At 39.6% G+C, this 24,258-nt stretch overlaps 1 pseudogene; it reads right to left on the reverse strand.

Moving 5' to 3' along the window:
• Nucleotides 1–6,795: 6,795 nt before the first annotated feature.
• On the reverse strand, nucleotides 6,796–7,264 carry LOC134390308 (acyl carrier protein, mitochondrial-like; annotated as a pseudogene).
• Nucleotides 7,265–24,258: the final 16,994 nt, after the last annotated feature.

The raw sequence follows: 24,258 nt of genomic DNA on the forward strand, positions 1-24,258 counted from the left end.
CAAAACCATGAATAAGGGGGGAATACTGTATCAGAGACAGAAACCCCACTCCAAAAAGAGAATTTTTCACATAACTGGAAAGTCTAAGGATGAATATTGCTGCAGGCAGGACTGGATCCAGTGACTTGAATGATGTCATTAGCTCATTCTTTTTTTTTTTTTTTTAAAGATGACTGGTAAGGGGATATTAACCCTTGACTTGGTGTTGTCAGCACCACACTACAACCACTTGCCACGGGCCAGCCCCCGATTAGCTCATTCTTTATCATATCTGTTTTTCTCTGTGCAGTGGTCTCATTTTCACTTATTTTATTTTTCTGGCTCTATGCAGACTCCCTGCAGGTCGTAGGGAAGAGGCAGTCTGGCTTTGGGGCTCCAGGTTTCCATGTCTCCAGGAACCATCTCCAAACAAAGAAAGAACTTCTCTTGTCCAGGATCCATACATAAAATCTCAGAGAAGGGATCTGATTGCTCTGCTTGGGCATAGGCTATTCTGTTGAACTGATTGCTATGGTTAAAGTAGCAGGGTTCAGATTTGCAGCCCCATTAGAACTGCACAGGAGAAGCAATTTTTCAAAGAAAAATGGGGTCTGTTACCAGAGCATGAGGGAATTAGGTGGGCAGGTCAAAACAACAGAAATCTACAGAGGAATGTGAAAAGACATCTACACAGTTTGCTGTGATTTTTATTCATATGGAAACTTACATCAAAATTATGTATAAAGGATGACCACTGAAACAATGTTTTAATAAATAAAAACTGGAAACAACCCCAATGTATATCCATAGAGAAGTAGTAAAATAAATTATTTTTTACCTATACATTATAATACTAAATAGCAATTTAAAAAGAGGTAGTTATATTTACTGACCCAAGAATGTGGCTGTGATATAGCTTAAGGGAAAAAACAAGTTGTAAAACAGTATTTAAAATACACATTTTTTGTAAAAATTTGATATTCAGAGAAAGAACCCTGCAGGCATATGCTCCAAATTCTTAAAAGTGGCTTTCCTATGTGAGGTTGCTATTGGATTCCTTCTTTGTGTGTTATAAACTCCTGAATGTCGGATATATTACAATGAGCAAATATTAATTTTGTAGCTAAAAAACCAATAAAGATAAAATTTAAAAATTCATTATGGGAGTTTAAAAAATAATAGATTTACTGAGATATAGTCCACATATATAATTCATCCTTTTAAAGTTTACAGTCGTGTAAATTTTAATATATTCACAGAGTTGTGCAACCATCATTACTATCTAATTTCAGAACATTTTCATCACCCCAAAAAGAATTCCCGTGCCATTAGCGGTCACTATGCATTCTCCCCTCCCCACAGTGCCTGGCAAACACTAATTTACTCTCTATTTCTATAGATGTATTTATTCTGAATATTTCATATAAATAGAATCATACAATATGGTATTTTTTATGTCTGGCTTTTTTTACTTAGGATAGTATTTTCAGGGTTCATCCATGCTGTAGTATGGATCAGTACTTCATTTTTTTTATTACTGGATAATATTCCATTATATGGATGTACCACATTTTGTTTATTCATCTGTTGGAGGATATTTGGGTTCATTCCACTTTTTGATTATTACAAATAATGCTGTACAGATGTGTACAGCCCAGTGTTTGTGTAGTGGTTTTCATATGAACATATATTTTCAGTTCTCTGGGGTATATACCTAGGAGTGGAATGCCGTGTCACATGGTAACTCTATGTTTAACTTTTTGAGAAACTGCCAAACTGGTTTCCATAGCACCTGCACTGTTTTACATTCCCGCTAATAATGTATGAGTGTCCAAATTTCTTCACATCCTTGTTATTGTCTAATATTTTTATTTTAGCCTCTTAGTGGGGCTGAAGTGATATATATCATTGTGTTTTTGATTTGCATTTCCCTAATGACTCGTGATGATGAACATCTTTTCCTGAACTTATTGGCCATTGTATGTCTTTGGAGAAATGTCCATCCAAATCCTTTGTTCATTTTGAAAATTGAATTATTTGTCTTTTTATTGTTGAGTTGTAAGAGTTTTTTTTATATATTCTAGGTACAAGTTCAAATATTGTCTCCCATTGTGTGGTTGTCTCTTCATTTTCTTGATAGTGTCCTTTGAAACATAAACATTTTAAATTTTAGTGAAGTTCTATTTATCTGTTATTGCTCTTGTCACTTGCACTTTTGGTAGCATGTCTGAAAAACCTCTGCCTAAAGCAAGGTCATGAAAATTTACACCTATGTGTTTTATTCTAAAAGTTTTATAGTTTTAGTTCTTCAATTAAGGACTATGATCTGTTTTGAGTCAATATTTATATATGGTATGAAGTATAGTTCTGTGTAGTAAAGAATTGACCTTACCCAAAGAGAGATCTAGGCTTTTCCTTCAGCTTCTGGGAGGTGATCTATGTAATATCTGATAGTGTCCTTGTTTATGGTGACAGCTGGCCACAGTGGATCTTAGTGTGAGGCTAGCCACACTAGAAAGACTAACCATGTGATTTAGGGTGGGGGCTATCCATGCTAGATAGACCAACCATGTGATTCAGGGTGGCAGCTTTGGATCACATGGTATCAGTCAACCTAGATACTGAGTTTAACCACATGGGCAATCAGTCAATCATGTGTACATAATAAAACCCCAATATAAACTCTGGACACTGAAGCTCAGATGAGCTTCCCTGATTAGCAAAACTATGTGTATGTTGTCATACATTGATGCTAGAAGAGTACACATGCTGACTCTACAAGAAGAGGAAAACAGAAAACCTTGTGTTTGGAACCCTCTCAGACTCTTCCTGGTGTCTCTTCCTTTGATGAGTTGAATCTATATCCTTTCCCTATAATAAACCAAAGCTACCACTAAGTAACTTTCAGTGAGTTCTGTGAGTCCTTCTAGTGAATTATGAAACCTGAAGGTGGTTTGGGGACACCCCTTGAACTTGCAGTTGGTGTCAGAAGTGAAGACAGTCTTGCGGATATTGTGCTGTCTAACCTTGTAGTTGGCCCCAAATTATCACAGTTGGTGTCATCAGTGGGATTCATTAGACAAAATCTGACTTGCTGAAGCATGTGGCTTGGAAAGAAGGAAGAAAGGGTGAGTGCTGACAAACTTTTGATTTCTGGATGGTTATGGAGTCACCCATGATATGAAACTGAAGCTGTGCTGTGATCTGATATTGAAGGTAAAAGTTATCAATAAAAACAATGGACCTAACTCACAGGGAGTTGTCTCACTGGATGCATAAGGAAATGCAGAGTAACAATATAATCCCTTGGTTATCGTTATCTGTCATAGCTGAAATGAAAGTAAGGGAAAATGTTGGGGTAGATTCTGATGCTGGGCCAAGTTTGAATTCTGGCTGGTTTGAGCTGCAGCTGTTAGCCAGTAGGGCCCCTTCCAATGGATATAGCTAAAATAAAAGTAAAAGAAAGTGTTGGGGTGGACCCTCATACTGAGCCAAGCCATAGCAGAAAGCCTCAGAGCCCCTCCCAAAGAAAAAATCTATGCTGAAACAACAGATAGTGAAGAAAGTTAGAATGATTTGTAAGAGAATGGGCAGAACAAAGGGGGAAGATAAAGGAGCAACTTAGGGTATTCATCCCAGCAATGTGGAAATCTTTAAACAGGTATTAAGAAATGTGATGAATAAAGCAAACATTGATAGAGCCAAAACCAAGGCCTTAATGCAGCACTGTCAGAGGTTGGGTAGACAGATGGGAACCATTCTGGTCTCTCAATATTGAAGGCCCTAAAGAAATCATATTTAATCGGTGGGGGTTGGGGGGGGATTAGGGGACCACTTGGTCTCATGAGTGCCAAAGAGAACAGGACACAAATCTTGTAGCTGTGGGTGATAGTCAGTCACCCAGTGACCAGTAGAGAGAAGGAACCTGGTGGTTTCCAGAGGATAGCACAAAGACCTACACATGGACAAGCTGGCTTCCCCCTACTCTGGTGACCATGTGATTTTCCTCCCCCCAGATGCTATCTTGGAGAGGGGAGAAACAGCCAAGGTGAATCCTTGGTTTTGACTATTTGACTAGATATTTACTATTTTCTAAATAACCTTCATTGTGTCTATATTGGGCTTCTATATCATTTGAAGGATTTTTTTTTAATTTAATTTTTTTATTGATTATATATATTCATGGAGTACAGAACTGAATATCAATACATTCAAACTGAATGTCAAATCAGGATAATTAGTATACTCATGTTTACAAAACGTAATCAATCTTTGTGACCCTTAACTAGTTTCTTGCCAAACCCCTCCCCCACCCCACCTCAATAACTGCAGTTCTGTTCTTTTTTTTTTGAAAGTTTAAGGTATTATTGTGATTGTTTCTCTCTTTGTTTCTTTGTTTCTTTCATTCTTTTAGCTCCCACTTATCACAGTATTTCTCTTTCTGTGCCTGGCTTATTTCACCTAATATAATTTTCTGTAAGTTAATCCACGTTGCTGTGAATGGCAGAATTTTGTTCTTTTTTATGGCAGAGTAGTATTCCATCGATTATATACACCACATTTTCCTTATCCAGACATCTGTCAATGGACATTTAGGTTGATTCCAACTCCTGGCTATTGTAATAGAGCTGCAATAAACATGGGAGAGCAGGTATTCCTTTGACATGATGACTTCCATTCTTGAAGAAGGTATTCTGCTATTTACCATTCAACTAACTAACCGACAAAACCCACAGGTCAAAAATTTTAGGTGAAGTTAACCTGAAAGAGACTGTTTTAAACAGAAAAAGATTGAGATTTTTTAATCAGCAAGTTTTAAGATTTTGCAGTCACCCTCTCCTCCCATTCACTGGAAAGAATGCCTGAGAGGACAATAAGATTAGTTGTCGAAACAAAGGAACACGGCGTATAAATAATTTAGCACATGTGAATTATACTGCTCATATTTTAACCCATTTCATGTCAAATACATAAAGCATATGTGTTTTGGTATGGCAAGTGGAAGGGGGCAGAGGGATTGTTTCCCTTATACTCCTCACCAGGAAATCCCTTTGGCATGTTGAGAGCTAGGTGGAGGTGTTTGAAAACCAGTGATGTGTCTGAGGCAATTGATCCTTCAGTCTTTAAGTGATTTCTCAATAACACACCTGCTTAGTTAGTGGAACAGCCCATATGGCACCCAGGGACTTAGTTTCTAGGACTTTAACAATGAACAGAACAAGTCAACATCATTCCTTATCAGCAAGTTACAGTTTCTTCTAAATAAATAATATATTTGCATTTTGCTGATTACTGATGGTATTGAGTGTCTTTTCATGTGCTTGTTGGCCATTTGTATATCTTCTTTATTTTTTTTATTTTTTTATTTTTATTTTTTGGTTTTACAGATTTATTTTCAATGGGCAAAACTCTCAGACAACTTAAATACAATTCCAACAGAATTACTCTATCAAAGCCAGCAATAATGCCGGAATACGTTCTCACTTGCAGCCACTCGTCAGCATCACTTGAGTCTTCTCTCAGTGAAGGAAAGGGTCTGGCAAAGACAAAATAAGTTCAGTGTTTCTTTTTGGCATTCTGCTACTGACTCTAAGTGACATTTTTAAAGTGCTAAATCTAGGATAACTAAAAGTGATAGACACTAATACAATGTTTTAATTTAAAAGTATTATCATTCGATTATTCTAGAGCCTAAATAACAATAGCTAGTATTTACTGAGAAGCTTCTTTACCTCAGGCGTTATGTTAAGCAATGTCCACACACTAGTCAATTTCACATTCACAAAAGCCCCAGGTAGGTCCTATCATTATTCCCATTTTACACATAAGGAAACTGAGGCCTACAGAGCTATGCAGCCTGCCTGAGATCACCAGACTTCAGAATGTGGCAGAGGGGAGAATAAACTTTTGGGGGTCTGTGAAGGTTAATTCTAGGAGTCAAGTTGATTAGGTTAAGGAATGCTGAGAAATCTGGTAAAGCTGTATCTTTATAGGTGTGTCCGTGAGGGTGTTTCCAGCAGAGATTAGCATGAGAGCTCGAGTGGACTGGGTGGGAAAGACCGGCCCTCAATGTGGGCAGGAACCATCCAATGTGCTGGGGGCCCAGAGAGAAAAAGACAGAGAAAAAAGGTCAATCTCTCTCTCTATGCACTGGAGCTGGGATATAGTCTTCTCTCCCATCTCCCATCCATGGACATCAGAGCTTGAGACTCTTCAGCTTTTGGATTCCAGGACTTACACCAAGGACACCATCACCTTCCCTGGTTTTGAGGCCTTCAGACTTGGACTGAGCCATGCTACTGGCATCCAGTTTGCAGACAGCCTATCGTGGGACTTTTCTTCACAATCGTGTAAGCTAATTCCCCTAATAAATCCCCTCTCATGTATTTATAACATATCCTATTGATTCTGTCTCTCTGGAGAACCATGACTAATACAGGGTCTCTGACTACAAAGTCCTTCCAAGTCATCTCAGCTTCCTGGACAGCAGGCGGGGCTTGCCTTAGGTAGGTAACTGAGGGAGTCAGAGGTCTGTTTCTGGGTTACCCTGCTCAGTAATTTGTACAAGACTGCTTTCATGAAGAGGGCTGACAATCAAAGGAGTCCTGGCAGTAATAACTGCTCTCAACCTCTCTCAAGCATAAAGATCACTGGGCTGGCCTCCTTGGAGTGGCAGATACCTGGGAGGGGCTTGCATTTTACAACCAGGGAAAATGTGTCAAGCATTTCCATCTTTTCACTTCTTCTTGAGCCTTGCTGTAATTGAAGAACCATGGGAGAGCATCATTTTACAAGTCCACTTATCTACCTGATATTTTATTCATATACATCCTTCTTATCTGCAATGTAATCTACAATTTCTTATGAGCACATTAACCTTTCCCATCTATGTCAGAAATTTCAAACCCAAATTCGTCTTCCAGGGCCATGATTATCTCCACTTGGTCCAAACTGTCTAAGCCCAGATCTTTCACAAAATGGGAATTTACCGAGAGCTTTCCTGGGTCAATCTTGTCATAGAGTTTCAAGATGTAGAGAACACGGTCCTTGAGTCCCTCTAACGTCAAAGGGGGAGCGTCGCTATAGTGGCAGCACAACTGTGCAACTCTACCTGGAACCTGCGCGAGCACCGAGGACAGCTGAGGAGCCTCGGGCCTCTCCAGGCCCCCGTGGCGCCCAGAGCAGTGCTGAGCGGCCTGGCCGCGGCCAGTGTGGGGACAGGGGACAGTGGCGCGAAGGCCGCGGGCAGGCGGCGGACGCAGGCGGAAAGGACACGAGCCGCCATGGCTACGCCGACCCAGGACACTGCGCCACCTGTATAACTTCTTTAGAGAAATGTCCCTTCACATGTTTTGGAGGAACAACATTCTAACTCATGCTTACTCTTAAACAAATACAGCATGTTCACACCAACACCTTTGTATGTTAATTTTAATGCAGATTTAGATTACCTTTTAGAAAATCTTGGTGGAAAAGGTTTCTCTAAGGCTCTACATCCTTAAGCATTATCACCTTACACTAGGCTAAGAACAAATGTAACAAGAAATCGTTTGCTCCCGCACAAGGGCTCCAGTGTGAAGGAAACTTGTTGGGGCCTAACGCTCTTCAGTTCAGAGAGCTCTTCCAGACCAGGCCCACCTACAGCCACTCTCAGCTTCCTGTACTACTGGCTCCCCTGGGGTCCTCGTTTGCTTTCCTGTGGCTTTCCCCCCACCTTTATTTGTCCCATTAAGATTTGTTAATCTGACTCCAAATAGTTTCCTTATTTCTGCTGAGGTGGAAACTCTGTCAGATGCAATCAGTAAGAAGTATTCTTGGGCCCCTCATATACCACAGCCGGGAACCTTGAACTCCTATGTCCAGCATGGAGCCCTGGGAAACCACTTGCAGAGATAAAGTGATTGAAATGTTGGAGTGGTGGGTGGTGGATGGGACAGATTACTTAGACATGGTTGCCATAGATTTTTCCATGAGCTGGCACTCAGAGATTGCTTTGATTTTTCATCTTAAAAAATATGTGATTTTTATGCTCTTGTAGAACAAACAGAACTGTGATTTGCATTTCACAATTTCCGTAACTGATATCATGTACTTTGGGCAGATTTGTTTTTTTCCAACAATTAAAGTTTTCTTTTTCTTTTCTCTGGGTTGTTAGGTTTTTTGGGGGGGTGGGGGGTGGGGGGGTGGAAGTTGGACAACATTAAGGGCACTTGTCCTCTTGGGCCTTTTCTTTGACATAATAATTATACCCCAACCCTACGCTGGGCTCTCACTCTGTCTGGGGGAAAAAATTGACCAGAAATGTCATATTGACTCAGACTAGTCAACTACCCAGCATTTGTGGCTCAGCATTTTCTCATGCCATATTCATTCTTACTACAGCATCATGTTCAAGTATTAAAGATATTTCCCAAGCATCCTCAAATTTTCTTTAATAAACTACTCACGAGTTTTCTAAATATTTCTGCAATATTATGTTATTTTTAGCAAATATATCCTCTTGGTTTTTTTTTTTTCATATGTCAACAATATGCTTTGAAAAGAAAGATGAAAATTCCTTGCTTAATAAGCATTACATTTGTTTTTCCAGGATTGCCTCTCAGGAGACTCTGTATCTGTATTTGCAATTAATTAATTTTCTTCAATAATGAAGAAACAGTACATGTACTCCTCAACTCATCTCATGCACAGACTTTATTAAAAAAAATTCCACAATATTGATGGTGCCCTGCATAAGGTATTGAATGCTTCCTTTTTCACTTTGTATTTAAACTTGTAGGGTGGTCATTTCGTGTGTGTGTGAAACAATATCATATCAGGGAGTATTTGTCCACTCTTTCATAAAATAGTCTAAATAAAAATATGGCACAAATATTTATGTGATTAGGAAATCATTCAGAAAAGGGTAAGAGTGTTTGAGAAAGTATTAGCGATACAACAATAGCTCCGCATCCACTTTTGTTATCCACTTTACATGATTAGAAAGAGGACTGTGAGTACGTATTTTGCTAAAGAGTCTTTTTCACCCGTAATGCTGGGCATCTGGCACCACTCCAGGACTTTGATACCATCTTCCAACTGGTGGCGGGGTCTACTTCATTCTTCTGGCTCTACCGTCTCAAAAGGTGGTTCCTATGATCACTGCAGTAGGGAAAGAGAGAGCTGGAGGCTGTGCGAAGTCTACCCAGGGGACTTTACTGTCTCAGCTTGTAAGTGGCAGATTTATTTTCCAAAAATGGCCAAAAGAGTGTCTCCAATCCTACATTCTCTTTCTGCACGTCACTTTGATACTCTTCCAATTGATAGTTGTGAGTCTACATCCCCTTCTCATCAATTTGAATTGACTTGGGATCTCAGCAGATAGGACACTATGTGACTTCCCAGGCTAGGTCATGAAAGGAGAGAAAGCTTTGTCTGGTTCTGCTAGTACTCTCACTCCTGATATGTAGGGCCATGCTGTGAGGAAACCAGGCAGCCACCCGGAGAAGCAACATGTAGATGTTCCAGCTGATATCTCCAGCCAAGGTCCCAGCCTACAGAGCCAGCATCAGCTGCACACATGAGAGAGAGCCAGCCTTTGCATGATTCCACCCTAGCCTTGAGACTGCCCCAGGCAATGACACAGAGCAGAGTTAAAGAGTCTCCCCTGAACCTAGCTCAAGCTAATGACTGTTGTTGTTTTAAGCCACTAAGTTTTGGATGCTATGGTGCACAGCAATAACTAGAACATTGACACATATGACTTCTGCTCACTGTTCGTTTTCTGTAACTTGTCTTATGGTCCCACCTAATTGCAGAAGACTTAGGAAGTACCTACTTCTTGGTGCTCAGGAAGGAGAGGACAACCTGACGTTGGTGATCATTAGTGATGCCCACAATGACTTTGCTTTTATTTATTTAGAATTTTTTTTATTATAAAGGCAAATCATAGTCACAATGGGAAATTCAGAAAATACAAAATAATATGAAGAAGATGATGCAAATCACTCAAATGCCACTACCCAGAAATAACTATCATTGTTAATACTTTGCTTCCTGAAATTTTCCTCTATTTACATTTAAAAAAAGAATTGGAACCATTCACCTTTAACGTTTGACTTTCTTACACTAAAAGCATGTGTATGTCCCTGATGTTAAACATTTATTTTTTGATAAAATATGTGTAACATAAAATTCACCATTTTAAAGTGTATAATTCAAAGGCACCTAGTACATTCACAATGTTGTACAACCGTTACCACTACCTAGTTCCAAAACATTTTTATTATCCCTCAAGGAAACCCTGGTACTCATTAAATAGTCATTCCCCAACTTCCCTCCTTTCCTCCAGAACCCACTAATCTGATTTCTGTCTCTATGGATTTGTTTTTTCTGGATATTTCATATAAATCTAGTCATAAAATATGTGACCTTTTGTGACTGGATTCTTTCACTTATCATTATGTTTTCAAGGCTCGTCTATTAGTCTGTAGCCCGTGTATTAGTCTGTTTCTGTTGCTTATAACAGAACACCCGAAACTGGATAATTTATAAAGAAATAAAATTTATTTCTTACAGTTTTGGAGGCTGGGAAGTCCACAGTCCAGGGGATGCATCTGGTGAGGGCCTTCTTGTTCTTGGTGGTGATTCTTTACAGCAAAACAAGGTATCACATGGCAAAATGGTTGAGTAGGAGAGAGCTAACCTGGTCGCTTACTCTTCGTATAAAGCCTTCAGAACCACATCTGTTACACCCATTAGACCATCAGTTTATTACTCCACGAATGGGTCAATGCATTCATGAAGACACAGTCATCATGATCTAATCACCTCTTAAAGGCCCCACCTTTCATTTACCATAATAGGATTTCCTATCCTTAATACCATAACAGTGGGGTTTAATACATGAAGCTCTGGGGGATGCAATTCAACCCACAACAGCCTGTATCAGTACTTCATTTCTTTATAAGGCTGAATAATATTTCATTGTGTGGATATACCACATTTTGTTTCTCCATTCATCAGTTGATGAACATTTGGGCTGTTTCCACCTTTTGGCTGTTGTGAATACTGCTGGTATGAACATTTGTTTAAATGCTTAGTGATGCCCACAACAATGACTCTGTTTTATTTATTTAGAATTTTTTTTATTATAAAGGCAATTTTAACACCTGATTTTGTTTAAACATCTGTTTTTAATTTGGGTGTGTATATACCTAGGAATGGAATTGCTGGATCATATGGTAATCAATGTATAAATTATTGAAAAACTGCCAATTGTTTTGTATAGTGACTGCACCATTTTACATTCCCACTAGCAGTGTGTGTGAGTTCGTTTCTCCACTTTTTAAAATATAGTCATCCTGGTGGAGGTGAAGTGATGTCCCATAATGGTTTTGATCACTAATGACATGGAGTGCCATTTCATGTGTTTGTTGACCATTTGTGTGTCTTCCTTAGAGAAATGTTAATTCAAGTTCCTTGCCCATTTAAAACTGAGTTGTTTTTCTTTTTGTTCTTGAGTTGTAGTTCTTTATATATTCTGGATATTAAACTCTTACCAGATATATGATTTGCAAGTATTTTCTCTGATTCTATGAGTTATCATTTCACTCTCTTATAGTGTTCTCTGATACACACAAGTTTTTAATACGTATGAAGTACGATTTACCTATTTTTTCTTTTGTTTCTTGTTCTTTTGGTGTCATATCTAAGAAACCATTGCCAAATCCAAGGTCTTGGAGATTTACACCTATGTTTTCCGCTAGGAGTTTTTTATTTTTCACTCTTATATTTAGTTCTTTCATCCATTTTGAATTAATTTTTGTATATGGTGTGAGATAAAGATCCTACTTCATTCTTTTGCATGTGGAATTCCAGTTGTCCCAGCATCATCTGTTGAAGGGTATTAAGCACTTTTTGAAAACATGATTTTGGCGACTGCATAATATTCCATAGTGCATCTCCGTTTGGTTACTCATTCCTCCCTCACCTTGTGGTGCTCTAGTGGTGCCTGTAATTTACTCTTTGGTCACATCTTTCTTTAGAGAATCTGTCTAGCTAATAGCTCCAGAAAAGGCAACCCCTAGAGACTTAATAATTATTGTTTCTGGACATGGCTAATTGAACCATGGGTAGACACTTGGCCAAAACTAATTCCATCAGACCTTTACTCTGGGAAATTGGCATTGAGATACTGAGACTATGCTGGCTAGATGTGTGGAAATAAGTTTAAAGGTAAAATAAAATCTGGGTGCTGAGGTTGTTATGATGATTTCTGTGTGATGGGGACAGAGGAAGCCAGCTATAAAAACAGAAAGAAATGATGTAGACATTTAAAATAAAGACTATGAGAAATGGAGAGATTTGCAGTTTGGTAACGTTCTAGTTCTCATGAAGTTCATAAGATTCTCTGCTTCCTTTACTTCCTCTCTTTTCTGGAGTTAGTTTGGGTAGATGTCTGTTCCTTTGCAAATAAACTTTCCCTGACTAACACAGGCCTTATATTGGTTAAAAATCTTGGTTCCAAAAGCTAGAAAATCCAATTTAACTGGCTTAAGCCAAAAAAAAGAACTTGTAGCGTCTTATTAAATCCAGGGTATAGCTTGATCTAGGGATGAAAATATGTCATCTAGACCTGGTTCTCTCCATTTCTCAGCCCTACTTCCTGTGGTTTCGCTTAGTTGCCAGTCTCTCAGAAACTCTCTTCTTCAATCATTCTGTTAACAGTCTTAAAAAAAAACAACAAGAAAAGACACTTTCTTGTAGCCCCTGCATAAGTCCAGGATTCACTCTGATTGTGACCACATTGCATTAGTCACGGCCCATCCTTGAGCCAATGCCAGGGGGCTCTGGTGCCAACTCTGAGTCATATGTCCACTTCCAGCGTAGGGAGAAACCTCATTGGAACCACACTGACTAAAATGAGGGAAGAGGTTTTCGTAAAGGAAATTCTGGGTTCTGTTACAAATAAAAGGATAAATGGATGCTGAGCGGCCAAAGAAACAAAGAAGTCCAGGATGAGCACTTAGATGAATTCTAATTTTTGCTATTGCAAATAATAATTATGTTAATAGCCTTGTACATAAATATTTCTTCATATCTCTCATTATTTCTTTAGAATATTGTTTCAGTTCTGTTGTTGCATTACAAACCACCCCAAACTTAGTGGCTTGAAGCAACAACAGTGATTTATTTCTCACTGTTCTGTGGGTTGACCAGGCTCAGCTGGGATGTTCTGCTCCCTGTGGTATAGCTGAGGTCACTCATGTGGCTGCATTCAGCTGGGCTGTGGCTGGGGTTCCACCATCGAAGACATTATCTCTTCCTCCTGAGTATCTCTCCACATGGCCTTCTGTCATTCCATGGTGCAGCCTGAGCTTCTTTATGGTGGCTGGCTTCCAAGAAGGAGGGCATGAAAGCTACCAGACAAACCTCTTAAGGCCTATGCCTGGAAGTCCCAGTGTGCCACGCCAGCTCCATCCTGTTAGTCAAAGCAAGTCGTAGGACCAGCCCAGACTCAAGTAGAGAGCAATATAAATGTACTCCTAGAAGTGGAAATACTGAGTGAAAGAGAATGCATGTTTTAAGGCTCATGATACAAACTGTCAAGTTTGTTCCCCAGAAAGCTTTTACCAATGTACAACATACCCCTACCCAGCAGTGTATAAAAGTGTGTGTCTTACCACACCAATGCCAACCCTTAGTAATTTCAGAGCCTTAAAAATAATAATATGATTGTTGTCTCATTAATATTAGAGAGGTCAAACATTTTAATATATATTTATTGGCCATTAAAATATTTTTAGTATCTATGGTATTAAGAATTATGATACAGCATATATATATATATATATATATATATATATATATATACACCATCATCTAGTTTAATAAAAAGCATCTTATTATGAAATGTTCTGTAGGTCCCTCCCTGATTCTGTTCCCTTCTCTCCGTCTCAAAGGTAACCATTTACTGAATTTTGTGTTTCCACTCTCGTGCTCTTATTTTATTTTATTTTTTCGAACACCTTTTTTGAGATATAATTCACATGCCATACAATGCACCGACTTTGTCAATACCACACTTTTTTAACAACTACATTTTTATAATATGCATTGATATCTGGTAAGACATACCCCCATTCTGTTCTCCTTTTTTGGGAGTGTCTTCACTATTCTTGACACTTTGCTCTTCCATATAAATTTTAGAATACAGGATGTTGAGTTAAAAATAAAAGCTTGTTGTAATTTTTTTATTAAAAATTTTTAAAAATTAAAAAATTAAAAATTAATTAACAAATTAAAAAATTTAAAAAATTTTTTTATTAAAAATTACTTTGACCCTGTAGATTAATTAGAAAACAATTGACATTGTCTTTATAACATCAATTTTCTGATAAGTCAACATGGAATAATAAGTCCTCTTTCATTTTTTTCTTTTAAATAAATTTCACAGGGGTTGTGTAATTCTCTCCATTTGGCCTTGCACATATTTAGTAGATTTATCTGTAGGTACCTCATGTTTTTCATGCTATTGTAAATGGTGTTTCTTCAAAATTATATGTTTTAGTTGTACTAATGTATAGAAATGCATTTGACTTTTATATATTGATATTTTATCTAGAAAACTTGCTCAGCTCTTTAATTAACTCATATTTTTGTGTAGCTTCTCTGTGATTGACTATTTATACATCATATCAACTATGAATAACGAGAGTTTTGTTTTATCACGTCCTATCTATAGTCTTTAATTTCTTTTTGCTGTATATTCCCAAGAACAATTTCCTTAATATTTGTCTATATTTCTATCTACTTTTTTGATCCACTCTTTTATCATTTTTTTCAATTTAATCAATTTTGAAAATTTAAATGTTCAAAGTATAAAAGCAATACATACTCCTGGTGAAAATTTAAATGGTATTAAAGGGTTATAAGGAACTCAAAATCCCTTAGTCCCATTCTCCAAAAGCTTGTAGCTGCTGTCAGTTCTTGAATGTTTCTGAGGACATTTTGTGTACATACATATATATCCTTTTTTTCATACATAGTATCATGAAGTACAAACTTCTCTGCTCCTTTTTTACTTACTGGCAGAGACTTCTGATTATTACCAACGTGTAATCTCTTCTTCTTCCTTCATAATAAAGCCTCAGACTTTTAGCTGACTATATGGCTGCCCAGAATAAAGGTTACATTTCACAGTCTCTGTTGCAGGAACACCTGGCCCTGAGACTAAACTCTGGCCAGTGAGATGTAAGCACCAGTATGACATGGCATTTCTGATATTGTCCCTTAAAAGACAGCTGTATGCACTTTTTCTCCCATCTTTTTCCTTTGTCCTAATTCCTGGGGTGCAGATGCTATTTCTGGAATTGTTGCTAAGTGAAGGATTGTTGCTATCTTGGACCATGAAGAAAAGAGCCACGTCATCAGGATGACAGAGCATTGACCTGGGAGAATCCTAGGTCCCCAAGGACTTCATGGAGCAGAGCTGCTACACTGGCCTGCCTCCATGTTTTTACATGACAGAGAAATAACCCATCATCAAATAGAATCACTGAAATCACTTAAAAATGTGTCAATATTGTCAGAATTTTTTTCATTTTGTTCTTTGTCTCATAAAAGTTTGTACCATAGTGTTTGAGAGTGCCAATTTCCATACATCTTAAGGTGTTTTCAAATAACATGAAGAATAGCTGTAGAGACAGTTGGTTTATTGTCAAAGGGAAGAGTGCACTATTACTGGGAATGGAGGGCACCCCAAAGACTTGGCAATGGGTTTGTTAGCTGTTAAGTGGAGAACCATAGCTTGGCCTTTACAAGGAAAATGTCCCTGGAGACCATCTGCTAACACCCCCACCTCCAGTTTACAGATGAAGATGCAGTTTCCCACAGAGCTTCAGGTAACCTGACGTAATGGGCAGAATACATCTGGATGGCAGTCTAGCTGTGCCTTGATCTGTGACCAAGGCAAATCATATCTTCTTCAGTCTCAGCTTCTTTAGTTGTAAAAGGAGATAACATTAAAATCTCACAGAGGGCCGAGCCCATGGCGCACTTGGGAGAGTGCGGCGCTGGGAGCGCAACGCTCCCGCCGCGGGTTCGGATCCTATATAGGAATGGCCGGTGCACTCACTGGCTGAGTGCCGGTCACGAAAAAGACAAAAAAAAAAAAAAATCTCACAGAGATGTTATAAATATTAAATATTAAATTCTTATTCCTTACACAATCCCTGGAACAAAGGTGCTCAAAACCAGCCCTTCCCTCCTTGCTGCTGCTGCTCTGCCAAGATCTTATAGTGCACTGTCTTCCATGTGTGTCCTCTCGCCGTTGTGAGCTCATGAATGGTCTTAAAGGATTGTTTGCTGAGGCATTTGGTTCTTCAGCTGTGCTTCTAAACATAGAATCAAGTTTCTCTCCTATGAATCTGCAGTGTTAATTCTTAAGTAAGATCTCAGCAACTATGATAAACTTACAATTGGGGACTAGCTTTGGCAATAATAGTGACAAAACAGATTTCTTCAGCAGATGTTTGAAGTCCAGTTTTTGGCTGAGGTTTCTTTGTTAATCCCTGATTGCAAAAGAGGAAATGATCTTTGCCTATTTACTTTGCCTGAGTGATCTGTTCAGGTCAGCAGAGTCTTATTAATTGATGAATTGGACAAATAATGGTTTTCTCTAAAGTTTTCTGCTGTGCTGATACTTTGTGTCTTAGAGTATTAGTTTAAATAGTTTCTGAATTAGAACGGAGGAATTACATGAGCTTAGGCTATGTGATAGCTTTATAAACTCTCTTATACTCAGTGTATTATAGTTTTATTATCTCCGTGAATGTTCCTAACATAAGGTCTTCCTTAACTGTCTTCTTTGGTCATTTGCATCTTACTAGTGACTACTTCCTAGTGTTTCTAAATTATAATTTCTTTTAGGGCAGGCATAGAATTGTTTGTGTTTTGTCCTCTCAAACACCTAAAACAAGTACTTTGCACATAGCAGGTGCCGAATGATTAAGTACATGAATAAAAAAACAAATGTACAAGGAAACAAGTTTTGCACTGGTTTTGTTTCTTATATTAAATATTGAAGCATGTCATAAAAGCCATAGAAATTTGTAGGTTTAAGAGATTATAATCCCATCATGAAAAACCTATCTTTAAACTCTATTTTTAAGAAATGAGTTCAGTATCAATTAAGAAGAGGCTCAGCAAAGACTTGACAGGAAGCATAAGATAAGAGTAGCTTGAATAAAAGTGTAATTCAGTATAATTCTCTCATATAAAAGAAGCCCAGAAGTCTCCATTTAGGACTAGTGTGGCCCTCCCATGATGACAGGAACACAGCCTTCTTTGACCTTTCTAGCACTGCTATCCTCGGTATGTGGCTTCTACCTCATGGTCCGAGGAGGCAACTCTAACTTCTATCATGTCAGTATTTGCACCTGATGGAAAAAGGAAGAACACACCCTTTTCTTTAAAGACACTTCCCAGAAGTTGCATCTATCATTTCTGCTTACACCTCATTGGCCAGGACTCAGTCACATGGGACTCTGGGAAATGTAGTTTGTATCTTAGGTGGCCATGTGCCTGCCTAGAATTCTGGAGTTCTTTTGCTAAAGGCAGAAGGACAGAACAGATATTAGGGGACAAATAAAGAGTCTCAGCCACAGTTTCCCCTTACTACCTGGATAAAGTATACACTCATTGTTATGTTCCACGATCAGTCTTGACTGATCTAGGCACTGCCTAGTCTCTGGCCTCATCTCTGGTTTCTTATTTATATTGTTTTATCTCTGTTTTCCTACTTTCATTTTCTTTGTTTTTTTTGTTTTTTTGTTTTTTTTTAATTATATTTTGTCAATATACATTGTGGTTAATTATTCTTGCCCCTTACCAAAACCTCCCTCCCTCCTCCCTCTCCGCCCTCTCCCCCAACAATGTCCTTTCTGTTTGCTTGTGTATCAACGTCAAGTAATTGTGGTTGTTATATCTTCTTCCCCCCGCCTCCGGTTTTTTTTGTGTGTGTGTGTGTGCGTGTGAATTTATATATTAATTTTTAGCTCCCACCAATAAGTGAGAACATGTGGTATTTCTCTTTCTGTGCCTGGCTCGTTTCACTTAATATAATTCTCTCAAGGACCATCCATGTTGTTGCAAATGGCAGTATTTCATTCGTTTTTATAGCTGAGTAGTATTCCATTGTGTAGATGTACCACATTTTCCGTATCCACTCATCTGATGATGGACATTTGGGCTGGTTCCAACTCTTGGCTATTGTAAAGAGTGCTGCGATGAACATTGGGGAACAGGTATACCTTCGACTTGATGATTTCCATTCCTCTGGGTATATTCCCAGCAGTGGGATAGCTGGGTCATATGGTAGATCTATCTGCAATTGTTTGAGGAACCTCCATACCATTTTCCATAGAGGCTGCGCCATTTTGCAGTCCCACCAACAATGTATGAGAGCTCCTTTTTCTCCGCAACCTCGCCAGCATTTATCGTTCAGGGTCTTTTGGATTTTAGCCATCCTAACTGGGGTTAGATGGTATCTCAGTGTAGTTTTGATTTGCATTTCCCGGATGCTGAGTGATGTTGAGCATTTTTTCATATGTCTGTTGACCATTTGGATATCTTCCTTAGAGAAATGCCTTCTTAGCTCTTTTGCCCATTTTTTAATTGGGTTGCTTGTTTTTTTCTTGTAAAGTTGTTTGAGTTCCTTGTATATTCTGGATATTAATCCTTTGTCAGATGTATATTTTGCAAATATTTTCTCCCACTCTGTTGGTTGTCTTTTAACTCTGTTAATTGTTTCTTTTGCTGTGCAGAAGCTTTTTAGTTTGATATAATCCCATTTGTTTATTTTTCCTTTGGTTGCCCATGCTTTTGGGGTCATATTCATGAAGTCTGTGTCTATTTTGTCCGATATAAGAATAGCTACTCCAGCTTGTTTCTCTTTTCTGCTTGCATGGTAAAACTTTTTCCATCCTTTCACTCTTAGTCTATGTGAATCTTTATGGGTGAGGTGGGTCTCTTGTAGGGAGCATATAGTTGGGTCTTCCTTTTTAATCCAGTCAGCCAGTCTGTGTCTTTTGATTGGGGAATCAAAAGATTCCTTTTACATTAAGAGTTGTTATTGAAAGATGTTGATTTATTCCTAGCATTTTATTGGTTGTTTGGTTGTCTTAGGTGTCTTTTGTTCCTTGCTTTCTGATTTACTGTTTGTTTTCTGTGTTTGTTGGTTCCTTAGGTTGTAGATAGCCTTTTTGTTTGTTTGTTTTCTCTTCATGAATGCCATTTTTATTATACTAGTGGGTTTTGATTTTTCTTGGGTTTTTATGGCAGTGGTAGTTATTTTTCAGGAACCAAACCCAGTACTCCCTTGAGGATTTCTTGTAAGGGTGGTCGTGTGGTACTGAACTCCTGCAGTTTTTGTTTGTCTGAGAAATATACTATTTGCCTTTCATTTCGGAAGGATAGCCTTGCAGGGTAGAGTATTCTTGGCTGGCAATCTTTGTCTTTTAGTATTTTGAAAATATCATCCCATTCCTTTCTAGCTTTTAGGGTTTGTGATGAAAAGTCTGATGTTAGCCTGATTGGGGCTCCCTTATAGGTGATTTGACGCTTCTCTCTTGCAGCTTTTAAGATTCTCTCTTTGTCTCTGAGTTTTGTCAATTTGAGTATAACATTTCTTGGAGAAGGCCTTTTTGGGTTGAATACGTTTGGAGATCGTTGAGCTTCCTGGATCTGAAGATCTGTGATTTTTCCTATACCTGGGAAGTTTTCTGCCACTATTTTGTTGAATATGTTTTCATTGCAATCTCTGTTTTCCTCCCCTTCTGGAATACCCATGACTCGGATATTTGAGCGCTTAAGGTTGTCTGATATCTCTCTCGGATTTTCTTCAATGTCTTTGATTCTTTTTTCTTTCTTTTTTTTTTTTTGTCTGCTTGTGTTATTTCAAACAGCCCATCTTCAAGTTCAGAGGTTCTCTCTTCAACTTCGACAAGCCTGCTGGTTAAACTCTCCGTTGTGTTTTTTATTTCGCTGAATAACTTCTTCAGTTCGGCAAGTTCTGCTACATTTTTTTTCAGGGCATTGATTTCCTTGTACATTTCCTCTTTCAGGTCCTGTGTACTTTTCCTCATTTCATCATGATGTCTAGCTGAGTTTTCTTGTATCTCACTCAGTTCCCTTAGAATTATCACTCGAAATTCCTTGTCTGTCATTTCAAGGGCTTCTTGTTCTATAGGATCTAGAGTTTGAGATTTATTAACTTTTGGTGGTGTACTTTCTTGATTTTTTGTATTTCTGGAATCTTTTTTCTGATGTTTCTTCATTGTGGCAGGGGGTTTCACAGTCCACCGGTTTGAGACTAATGACTAACTAGGATGTTGCTGTGGTTGCCAATTTGGTATGGCTCCCTCCATGACTGCTCGGTTGGCCTCTAGTGCCTTGTGTGTGTGGTTTCCTCGGGTCTTGGGCATCTCCGGGGAGCCACCTCTCTGGTTAGCTTGGACTCTGCTGGGCTGCTGGATCATGGAGTGGTTCCGCAGGGTGTGTGGTCTCTGTTGAGCTTCCACTTCCTGGGCAGGACTTCTCCCTGTTACGTGCACTCTGGCCCAGGCTGCTGGATCTCGCAGTGGCAGCCCCGCAGGGTGTGTGTTTTCTGCTGAGTCTCCACCTCCCTAGCCAGACATCTCCCTGCTCTGTGCGCACTGGGCTGGGCTGGGACGTGTCTTCTGCAACCCTCGTCTATCAGCTGGGCCTTCAAGACCCTGCTTGGCACCGCCTCGCCCAGGAAGTCTACCAAGTTTCTGCTAGGTGCAGACAACCAGTTGCTCTGGGTGCCTTTGTATCACTGTGTAGATCTTTCTCTGGACTTATCACCTTCCTCCTGGTATCGCGGTTATTTGTGTACTTGTCTTATCTCCCACACCAGAGCGTGAGCTCCTTGGGGGAGGAGCCCGCAGCACATGCTTCACCTTTGAATCCCCCCGCACGGACTGACTCTGGTGCCTGCCCGCAGTCAGCTCTCTGGTAGGCTCAAGTGAACTCGGGACCGCTCGAACCACACTATTCCTAACCAGAAATCAGTTAGGCGTTTTTCCGAGCTGATGGCCGCAGAGATGGTATCTGCCTCCCGGTAACAGGAAGTTTACCAGGGGCCGGAGCCCAGGGTGCTGTGGAGTGACAGTCGTCCCAGCCCGTACTTCCTTGCCCTCTCGATACTGGCTGGGGATGCCCCACGCCACCAGCCCCGCCAGAGAACCGCGGAGGGAGTAGGAGTGGAGGGCAGCCCGCAGGCCCCGGGAAGCCCCGCGCCAGGGCAAGCAAGTGGAAAGGCTCAGTGAGGAGCCAAGCCGGGCAAGGAGGACAGGCCTGGCCGAGCCGGGCCATAGCCGCCACCACCTAAGAAAATGGAGGCAGCCCCAAGGTCGGTGAGTGGCCCGGTGGGGCAGGTGGAAGCCGGGCGGGTATCCGCCCCCCGCCCTGAGCAGGGCCAGGCTGGGGGTCACTCACGGGGCTGGGCCAGGCCGGGTGGTTCCCTCTTTGCCTCTGGGTTGTTGCCGTCCCCGTCCTCGGCCGCTGCCTCGGGCTGCTCACTCGGTCCCACAGCATGGCTCGGACGCTCCCAGGAATCTTCTTTTATGCCGGCCTGAAACCTCGAATCCTGAATAGGGCAGCTGGCCGCTGCAGCTAAGAAACAGTACTTTTCCTGCTCCGCACTTCAAAGCTGTTGCCTGTAAACGAGGCAGCCTCTCCTCTAATGGAATCTGTATAAATTGGCAAGTTGATTCCCTGTGGTCTTTTCTTCTTCTACTTTAATTTTCTTTGAAGGGTAGGTCTCCCTCCCACCTCAGTGCCTTTGCACGTGCTTTTACTACCGGGATTTAGGAGTCCTAGATTAGGCTCCCTGTCCCTATGATTTTTCTTTTTATAACATCTTGTACTTCCTTTTTGTAGTCCCTACCACAATTCCAATTATAAATTATGTATTTTTATTCACTTTATATCTATCTCTCCCACTAACCTATAAGTTGTATGAGTGCCAGAACTTCTTTCGTTCATTTCTATATTCCCAGTATTGAGCACAGCATTTAGTACAAATTAAGTGCTTGATAAGTCTTTGCTGGGTAAGTAAATGAACTTTCTAATGGAACTCTCTCATTTTACTGACTAGGTGATAGTTTAACAAGAGTACTGGATTCTAGTTTCTTTAATCAGTTAACATGAAGGTTTCAACTCATGTTGAAAATCCTTCTGAAATGTTTTGGTCTAATTTCTTGCCTTAGTAAGGATGGTACATCAAATAATATTTACTCTTCTTTTGATGGTCAGAATCTTAATGTGCCTGAGGATCAACATCATAATTATCAGTCATCACTGACCAAAGCCACAGATGCAGAATGAGAAAGAAATCATGTGGAATCTGTGTGACTTGGATACAGCCTGCAACGTTGCTGTAAACAAAAGTGCTCAACATTAGCTGGTTTTCTTTTCAATTGCCTCTTTCTCCCAAAAGTAGTGTGCCAAAAACTTGAATGATTGTGTTTCCTGTTTGATGGAGGATTTGTTTTATGCAGGAAATGTCACCCTTGTTTTGAAAGAAAAAATAACTTTTTAAAAACTGCCAGTCACACATTGGGGCTATGAGTGACAGTCATCTCTGAATTCACAACTTTTTTAAAAAATCAGCAGAGGGAAAACAGCATTTTTCCCGTTGTCCTGATTTTTAAATATCAGCTGCTAGAATCAACACGAAGGAGGGAGGTCAGGAAGACGGAAGACGATCTTTGAAATACCCCGAATTCCTGTGATGGCCCAGAAGCTTACAAAATGTTGTGATTTAAGGATTTAAGTTGTTTTGAAAGCTGTGAATCTCGGGTTTCCTAGAATATGAGACTTTGATGGATTGAGGAAACAGAACCTTTACATTTGTCACAGTTTTCTCAAACGATAGTACTTTTTTGGCATTTGTCCAAGATTTTAATTTAATAAGGCATGTCTTGGATCTTTAAAAAATTTAGCAATTTTAATCTTTTAAAAAAATTTCCTGTAACTAAAAATGGACATTTTTCTTCAAGTATGTAAAATAGCACTTACCTGTTATGTATTTCTCCAAAGTCAGAAGCTCTTCCCCTACCCTCAGCGCCTCACTGCCTTTGTCAGTGTTGGCACCTCTTGCCTTTGAAATATAGGAGAATTAACAAATCTTGGAGCTAAAAGTAGGAAATGAAAGGGTGTGGAGGCAAAATGTCTGATGGTGACAAGCTTTTATTTGAACTGAAGCCAGTTCTATTCTCAAACCATTCCCCAAATAATTTGTCTTCTAGAGAAATCTAGTCATCAAAATCTAAACACAAACCCAGAGTAAAAGTGAAAATATTATTTATTTTAAAATGTTACCCCACAGCGTATTTCGGCAATTAACACTTCAGATGTGAGGATTGGTGTAGTTTGAGATAGGCACCTATCTCTTCTAATTAAAAAAATGCCTATGTACTGATTCTTAGTACCTTTAAGGGAAAGTTGAATCCATGGGGACAACGCAGCTTTCTGGGGAGGTAGCTGTCATTCAATGAATGTTCTAGCTACTTGATATTCAGTATGATATGATCCAGTAGGAATGCAATCAGTCAATCAAGTAGGGCTTCATCTGGGGGCAAGCGAGAGCGGTGGGAGACGTAGTTCCCAGGATGACAACAGGATACAGGTAGTGTCATGGCTACACTGTTTCTGCCCAGCGGGGAAATCTATTTTCAGCTTGGATCCAATGAGGAAGTGACACTTCCTGTCACATAGACATTAAACAGTCAGTCCCTCCCTTTGCTCTGGCTAAGTGACAAATACCACCCAAATGTAGGCGGCATGCTTAGAGTAGCAGAGAAAGAGCCTGGCATGGTGCAGCCATTCCTGAGAGAATCAGTAAAGTGGGGAGCCAGCATTTTTAGTAGGCAGAGTTTATCAAGGGAATCAAAACCTCTTTAACAATATATAATGAAAGTTCAATTCTGTTTCAACATAGAAACAAGGAAATAGTCAGGGCTAGTACTGAGAGGGTGGGAGAGAAACATAGCATGTAGCACATACAAGGAAACCAGCACACCTTGGAAAATAAAGAAGGGGGAACTCTTCCAGTGCCACTCAATGTATAGACTGGTGCTGGGCTGAAGATTGTTGATTGTTAGTCTGCAATGAGAGAAATACAGAATTTTAGAGGAGGCATTTAGAAAAGATCATAGGAATTTTAGGAATTTAATATTGCTACAGCAACCAAGTGTGATCCTAGAATTTTAT

The sequence above is a fragment of the Cynocephalus volans genome, chromosome 11, assembly GCF_027409185.1.
Source record: "Cynocephalus volans isolate mCynVol1 chromosome 11, mCynVol1.pri, whole genome shotgun sequence".
Lineage (NCBI taxonomy): Eukaryota > Metazoa > Chordata > Mammalia > Dermoptera > Cynocephalidae > Cynocephalus > Cynocephalus volans.